This window comes from Choristoneura fumiferana, chromosome 22, assembly GCF_025370935.1.
Source record: "Choristoneura fumiferana chromosome 22, NRCan_CFum_1, whole genome shotgun sequence".
NCBI classification, from domain to species: Eukaryota; Metazoa; Arthropoda; class Insecta; order Lepidoptera; family Tortricidae; genus Choristoneura; species Choristoneura fumiferana.
Window position 1 is genome coordinate 8,360,527 of NC_133493.1, and position 9,130 is coordinate 8,369,656.

Sequence of the window (9,130 nt, forward strand, 5' to 3'; positions counted from 1 at the left end):
TGCTGCTGTCTAGTGAACGGAGACCTTAATAAAGTTTTTATTTTTTAAATATGTCGTGGTTTTGGGTGCTGGCCACTAAGAACGGACTCGTATAAAAAGTAACAAACTAACAATAGAAAAATAAAAATCGGCGGGAGCCAAGCGGAGCAACGGAGTTTTTGGATTGTTATTGTTTTTTTTTGTGACAAGTGTTTTTTTATTTCCACGCAGTTGCAATAGATGAACTCGTATTATCGTAGGTCTCCCCTACGGGTCGGCCTTTGAACTAACTTGTTCATCTATTGCTTACTTTCCAGCCTTTACAACATACCTACTATATTCTTATACTATATTGTAAAAGTGCAATAGGTAACAATTCTTGGAAGACCCAAGATTTCTTTGTTTTTTTTCTGTTCATTGCATTAAATTTGCTCCTAGATAGCCTGTGAGCGGCGAGCATCTCGGTCGCGTTAAGTACTTATACTATTGTCTAATCTGTGGTCGCGCAATGAACATTGCAATGCCCCATTGCATTGCATTGCATATTACTACGAAATTCAAAAATCCAAGTTCGTATCGCACCGTCCCTTTCACTTCTTCAGCGGGATGGTAAGATACTAAGTTCGAATTTTGCACTCCGTAGACCACGCATGAGACCACGCTCGCCGCTCCGCTGCCCGAAACGCTGCCCGTTGATGTCCAGTTCACAGCCTAACGAATGATAAATCATGCTAGTTTTATGAATGATTGAACATAGGACGCACGTTATCTCCCTTCGCCGTAACTGTCACGCTATACACATACAAGTGTCTACCGAAAATATCTTTGTTATCTCACGTTACGAAACGCGTCGACATTGACAAGCTTTGCGAGATTATTGATAGGACAAGGATAATATCTGAGAAGGCCAAGGGTTCTCCGCAGGTAGCATTTTGAACTTTTAAACTTACAGGCAAATTAGTTCCTCAGTACAGTCAAGGAAACAGAATCCCATAGGTACCAGGGTGGAACCTTTTCATAATCAATTTCGCTATGGAAATCAATACCTATGTCATTATAGTTAGCAAAGTCGATGGAAGAACTCAGCACGATGCTCGAAGGCCTCAATCGAGTCCAACTTCGAGAAGGAGGTCAATCGTCGAATCCAACTCGGATGGGCAGCGTTTGGGAAACTCCGCAATGTTTTCTCGTCCAAAATTCCGCAGTGCCTTAAGACGAAAGTCCAACCAATGTGTGTTGCCAGTGATGACATATGGATCCGAGACGTGGTGCTTCACTATAGGCCTTATAAATAGGCTCAGAGTTGCTCAGCGAGCTATGGAGAGAGCTAATGCTTGGGGTTTCTCTACGGGATCAAATCAAAAATGAGGAGAAACGTTGAAGAACAAGGGTTACCGACATAGCCGAGCGAATTAGCTCGTTGAAGTGGCAATGGGCAGGACATATAGCACGGAGAACCAACCAACGCGTAGTGTAGGACGTCCACCAACGAGATAGACGGATGACCTGGTTAAAGCCGCGGGCTCACGGTGGATGCGGGCCGCTGCCAACCGAAGCGACTGGAGGTCCATGGGGGAGGCATGTCCAACAGTGGACGTCCTATGGCTGAGATGATGATGATGATGTCATTAGTTGCACAAAGGTACCCTGGTACGTGATTCAGTTTCCTCCATTTAACATAACTTAAAACTTGAAATAATGCGGTGATCAGCAGGTATCAATTTTCCTAGTTCGTAATGTATTACTTAGTTCTATAATTACTTAATTTTTTTTTTTTACAGAATATAGTAGCAAACGGGTAAGTACCGAGCTACCTGATGATAAGTCAGCGGGCGCCTGGGCTGAATTTAGAGGTATTGATGATGTGATGATTGATGTGATCCTGTTATCCCTCACTAGGGACATAGGGCTCGTAGAAGAGTTTTCCATTTGGCTCGATCTTGCGCGGTTCTTTTCCAGCTCTTCCCAGCCGAGACCAATTGAGCCAGCCTCCTTCTCAACTGATCGCCTCCACGTGGTCCGAGGACGTCCTGGCCGTCTTCTGCCAGTAGATTGCCAACGGAGACCCTGCTTTGGGCAGGTGATCATTCGACCCTCGAAGCGTGTGTCCAATCCATCGCCATTTCCTTTTATCATAATTTCCCGGCTTACTGGCTTCTGGTCAGTCATTTGCCACAGTCTTGCGTTTGAGATAGTTCGAGGCCAAAAAATTCCAAGGATACGCCTCAGGCATTTGTTAACAAACACCTGCAAACGATCGGTGATATCCTTCCTTACGAACCATGTCTCGCATCCGTACAATAGGACTGACTTGACGTTGGAGTTAAACATCTGATCTTAGTGCGTCGAGTTATTACGGTGGATGTCCACACAGGTTTGAGTTGCGCGTAGGTACGCCGCCCCGCCTTGTTGATGCGCGCCTCAACATCGCTATCCGTTCCCCCGGTCGGATCGACCACACTTCCCAGATATGCGAATTGGCCACTTGCTCAACGGCCCCGCGTTTAATGTATATCGGCACTGCATCCGAGGTGTTAAGCCGCATGTCCTTCGTCTTCTCACAGTTTATGCGCAGTCCCTCTTCTTGCAGCGTATTCGGAGAGGTCGTTGGTCTTGGATTGCATACGCTCTTCGTGATGTTGCGAATAAACAAAGCATCGGCGAAGTCTATGTCTTCGAGACCCCCTCATCTACCCAAGGCAAATCCTCTCCTCTCTTGACTTGTTACCTTGCGCATCACGTCATCCAAGACATGAGGAAAAGCAATGGCGACAACAAACAACCTGTTTCACAACCCGCCGTGACCGGTACCCGTCTGACAATTGTCCTTATGCATGACTCGGCAAGAGGAGCCCATATAAAGATTTTGGATAATTTTTTTATGATTCTTAATGGTATACCCCTTCTTTTTATTTTTTTTATTTTATTTATTTATTGTGAAACAAACAGTCACACAAAGGCAAGGTTACAAATATTTATATGCAACTATTACAGACCTATAGTTTCCAAAAGTACTATCTAAGAAATACAAGAAATGCAACATATAACCGCAGTTTTCAAGTATTTCTTTAAAATTACAACTAAATATCACACTAACAAAAATGTGTACTATAACTATTTTATTTCTTACCTAAAAACTTGCATTCCTACCTATTTTGTTCTTCTTTATACAATTTTATTAAACTTGTTGTAATGAAGTCCATTTCAATAAATTTAAAGTTAACATCCAAAACAAAGTAAAGTACTGTACATTAACTATTTTTTGTCTTGAAAACATTTTTTAATGCGCCTATTGTATTGTTGAATATGTCTATATCTATAAGTTTTTTATTTTTATTATAAAGTGTACATGCACGCTTGATAAACATGTTCTTAGAGTAGTTAGTTCTACTACGTGGGATGGAGAAAAGGTGTTTAAATTTGTCACGACATTGGCGTTCCCTTTTACCTGGGACTCTAAATTGAACGTCTTTCAGCAGGCCAGGGGCATCAATATGATTATTAACTATATTATATAACAAAATTGCGTCAACGCAGTCTCTTCGACACTCAAGGGATTGCATTTTATGACGATTTAAAGATTCAATATAACCTTTATATTCATAGCCACATTTAAAGTCAAGATGTTTTATAAACTTTTTTTGTAGTCTCTCAATTCTGTTAACATGAATATCATAATGGGGTTTCCACACTGCACATGCAAACTCAAGCCGACTACGTACATAACTATTATAAAGTATTTTTAGGGTCAATGCACTTTTAAAAGGTTTGCCAATTCGCAGTATCATACCTAACTGTTTAAAGGATTTACCTAAGATGGAGTCAATATGGGGTACAAATGACAATTTGTCGTCCATAACGACGCCAAGGTCACGAATCTCTGTAACTCTTACTAGATCTTTGCCGCACAATTTGTAACTAAATTTTGATAATTTATTTTTTCTTGAAAAACTTATTGTGCTGCACTTATCCGAGTTAAGAAATAGATTATTCCTTGTACAGAAGGTCTCAAAGTTACATAAATCACGCTGCAATAGTTCACAATCAGCATCACTACGAATGACTCTAAAAATTTTTGCATCATCTGCATAAAGAAGGATATTAGAGTGGGAGATAGATTTTACAACGTCATTTATATAAATTATAAATAATAAAGGTCCCAAATGGGACCCCTGGGGGACACCAGAACTTATTATTTTACTGCGAGAGGCAAACCCAGAGACCACCACGGACTGCGTGCGATTTTCGACGTAAGACTTAATCCAACGAAACAAATCACCATGTATACCGAGTTCCCAAAGCTTACATAATAAGGTATAGTGACAAATTTTGTCAAATGCTTTGGCAAAGTCAGTATACACGGCGTCTACATAAAATCCATCATCCATGGCCTCCAATATGACATTGGTGAATGTTAGTAAATTAGTATTCACCGAACGTCCCCTATAAAAACCATGTTGATTGGGTACAATATGATGTCGCACGACAGTGGTTAATTGATCGGTAACAATTTTTTCCAATATTTTTCCAAATTGGCACAGTTTGGATATTGGCCTATATTTCTCAATGTCCCGACTTATGGGACCCTTTGGTACAGGAGTTATCCAAGCTTCTTTCCAAATGATAGGAACATGACCTTCCTGGATCGATTTTTTAAAAAGTATAGCAATCGGAGCTGCAAGAGTAGAAGAACAATTTCTAACAAGCAAAGGATGCACCCCGTCAGGCCCCGCACCCTTGTGAACATTAAGAGATTTAAGATAATTTTTTAACAATATTTTCATCAATTTCAATTGAATGAATATCTATCAGAGGATCTGTTGGCGCAGCAAAGTTGTTTGTGTCAGAAGGACCTCTGTCGTATACCTCAAAAACTGAATGGAAATGGTTATTAAATAAATTGCAAATTTCTTCACCGCTGGATGTAACGGTATCCTTATACGTCATGGTTTGTGGTAGCCCATTATTTGAAAAGATTGACTTAATATATGTCCAAAAAAATTTAGGATTATTTTTTATATTATTTTCTGAGAGACTTATGAAATCACGATAACATTTTTGTTCCATTTTTTCGGCACGTTTCCGAAGTATACGAAAGCTATCATAATCAAGTGGGTTTCCGTACAACCTCCAAAGCTTGTGAAATTTACGTTTTTCATTGAGAATTTTCTTCAGAGATGTATTATACCAAGCCGGAAGTTTAGACGATGCGCGGAGCCTACGTCGGGGAACATGCCTTTCAATAATATGATTCAATAATTTATAGAATTTGTCAACCGAAGCTTCACAATCAAGATCGCTAAAATAAGTACACCAATTTATCTTTAATAATTCATTATTTATTTGTTCGTAATTCGCTGAATGAAAATTGAAAACCAATCCCGCAGAGGGCGCTAATTGAGGTGTATAGTCAAGTTTCAAGTCAACAAGCAGTGCTCTATGATATAATGCGTCCTCCGCAACCAATGGTACATCACATAAACAAACTTTGCAACATACACTACAGAAAATTAAATCGAGTAGTTTTTTATGTGAATTAAAAATACAATTATATTGCTTTAGGTCAGTGAAACACAAAAAATCCGCCAAACATTGTAGTAATGCATAATTGTTGCCCGACACTAAATTCATTGCGCTCGACGGAGTTGACACCCACTCTGCTTGAGATATATTAAAGTCGCCCAATATTAGAAATATGTCCTCAGGATAGTCTACAACCAACTGGCATGCTATGTCAAAAAAAGATATCAATGACTCTTTATAGCACGGTCCGTGTGGTATATAAACGCAAGCAATGTTTAAACTACAGTTTTCTTTAGGTATGCCAGGGGCCAAGTTAATATTATTGCTCTGCAAGGTTGACAGAGGAACCGACACCCATACACACTCACAGCCAGCAGGCGAGGGCACGGGCCAATCGCGGCGCACGGGCCGATACTCGGCGCGGACGGCCAAGACCACTCCTCCGCCTCGAGCAGCTCCGCTATCTACTATGGACCGGTCGCAACGATAGACACTATATCTGCTATCAAAGTATTCACGATCATAAAAATCAGCTGTAAGCCAGGTTTCGGATATGCCTATAAAGTCATAGTCGGCCTGAGCTGCCTGCGACAAAAATATATGAGACTTAGTGCGCAAGCCCCTTACATTCTGGTAATAACCACTAAAAGTTTTAATTGTCATATTGTATCGGTACGAATTAATTTTATATAAAGATATTTACTTTCAGACGCCAAAGAGCAAAACCTGCAAACAGAAAATAATCCCAGTCCAATATAGAAATAAGTCTTCAACATTATGCTTAAAAATACATAGATTTCAAGCAAAACTATCTCCTTAAAGTTATTTTTATAGACAGAGAGCACATCAGTACACAATATAACAACGCAGCAACTATGTGTACTTTGACATAATTCCAACTCGCATTCATTACATATGTTTTTTTTAATTAGCATGTATAACAATGGCATACGACAAAACAAAAAGGCAATACAACGATTACAATCCGAGATATTAGAAAACAAACTAATAACAAAATGGATAAAACGTTTCATAACAACATAAGAAAATGAACACGTTTCCATACGAGCTACAAATAATAAACCAAACAGGAGTCACTTTAGTTTATCCAAATCCGCATGACTTTTTATGTAAATTACTTTACTGTTATCTCTTTTGCGCATTTGTATTTGCAATCACGTGTCCACAAATATGTGTATTGCAAATCAATCTTAATCTGCCTGGCCCGTTTCAGGAGCAATTTATTTTCAGGGTTAGATGATCGCTAACATATACGTTGGAGGCTGGCCCCGGAGCTCAATGTCTGCAGTAGTAATTCCGCGTCTAGCTCGAATAGCAGACAAAAACTCATCTTTGCGTTTTCTTTGGGTAAAACGAACAATGATTGCGGGTGGACGCACAGCTTTCTGTGAGCCAGTTACATTGCTTTGATAGCGGCGAACTCGGTGAATTGTATCCACATCACTGCCCTGCATGGTAAAACCGACTTTAACACTCATGCTGTGCAAGATAGTCAACAAATTTTCTCCTTTATTAAACGGTATACCTGAGATCTCTAGATTATTCATCATGGAAAACTGTTTAGAATCATTATTTTCCTTTGAAAGCCTCTCTATAGTTTCCTTTGCGTCATTTAAACCCTTCTTATAATCACACTCACTTATAATTTTGCGGAGCTGCTGGTTTTCCGAGCGCAAACCAACAGTTTCTGACTGAAGTTCCGACAGCTCAGCCCGCATCTCGTCACTGTTGTTGGACAGGACAGTAATATCGGTCTGCATGCTTCTAACGGTGTCATCAAGCAGCGAGAATTTGGAAGCCCAGACTTGAATTGCAGTAGCCAACCCGTCAATTCTGTTGTTGAAACTGTTCCTAAGTTCAACCATTCGCGAGTCAGTTGCTCAAATTTGGTGTTCATGTTATTCATTAAAGCCTCCGTGTCGATGCTTACAATCGACGGCAAGTGATCTGCGTTGCCATCCGAACGTTCATTTAACAGCACAGGAGCCTTAGGGCTATTGGATGCTGATTGGCCTTTTTTAACATTCTTGCAGTCAGAACACTTCCACTTTTTTAAATTCATCGGAAGTATTTTCTTAAATTCCTGCTCCGTAAGCCCAGCGCACGAAAAATGTTGGCATGCCTCGCATGATGACGATGTGCATTTCAAAAAATCGCTGGATCCGAGCCCCTTTTTGCATTTTGAACAATTCATGTTGATTTAGATTAAAAACCCCACCGCCTTATTGCAAGTTAAAACAAACTGATCGGGCCAGGATAATTGGTACACGGAAACAACGTCTTTAACACAATAGGCGTTCAGCTCACAATCGCGTAATACTTTACCGCGGGCTGCGTTAACTTCGAACAGAATCACTCCGAAGTAAAAGATCGCAAGCGCATGCAGATTGCGTCGCTTACGACGTTTCAATGTTGCTCTTCCACTAACCGTGCAGTTCAACTTCAATAATAATTGAACAATGATGTTAGATTGAAATATGTAAATTGCACTAAAACGCACTACGGAAATGTAATTCCTTTATCACTATCACATAGGCACTTGGCCTATAGTCCTCAGGCACTAAACTTTATAACTCAGACTTTAGATTTCGCAATAAAATCAGTAATTTCCGAAGAGCAAAACAAAACACAAGCGTAGGTACCGTGCGATGATTTATGGCGCATGCGCATGCATTTAGCGCATGCCAAATACTTGTCCACTTGACCCTGTCGAAACGCCTTTCGAAGTCTACGAACAAAGTGAAAAGTTCACTACGCATTTCATTGCACTGCTCCAAAATCATGCGTAAAACGTGATTTGATCAATGCAAGACCGCCCTGCTCTAAATCCACCCTGTTCGCCCCTCAGCGTACAATCGACAGCACTCGTCATTCTGTGTAGCAGTATCTTGCAGAGAACCTTGGAGACCACAGGCAGTATTTATCCCTCTCCAATTTGAGCACTGGGGACAAGTCCCCTTCTTTGGGCAGCTTAATTAGTATGCCTTCTTTCCAATCTTCAGGCACTTGCTCAGCTTCCCATATCGCCTTCACCAAGGGACAGAGAATATCGGCCACCACCTCCGCGTTCGCTTTTTAAAGCTTCGACTGGAATACCCGTTCCCGGTGCCTTGCCATTCTTGAGCGCTCTTATTGCCTTCGCTATTTCGGCTTTACTTGGGGGTCCACACTGATGTTCAGCAGTAGATGTCTCCCTCCACCTCGGTTTCGGTTTGTCATCGTTTTCCATTCTACTACAGTTGTGAAAAACTTCTGCGAAATGCTCATGCCATCTGCGCATTTGATCTTCTTGAGTTGGTAAGAAGCTACTGCCCGATTTGTCCGCTATGGGTCTGTGTGATGGTGGTTTATTGCAAAGCTCCTTGCCTGCCAACGTAGAGCTCTCTCGTGTTCCCGTGTTAGCTGCGTGTTCTGCTCGTCCCGCTATCTCCGCGGCTCTCACCCGCTGGTCTCTTCTAGCGCTGCACTTTACATCGCTTTCACAGATAAAGTACTGGTAGGCCAGAGTTTCTTTTGTGCTTTGGGTCTTTTGCGCAGTTTAGCTTGTCCTTTATGGTTTTCCTGTACAGAATCTTATCCCAGGTGTCTGCGGAGATGTGATCCTTGC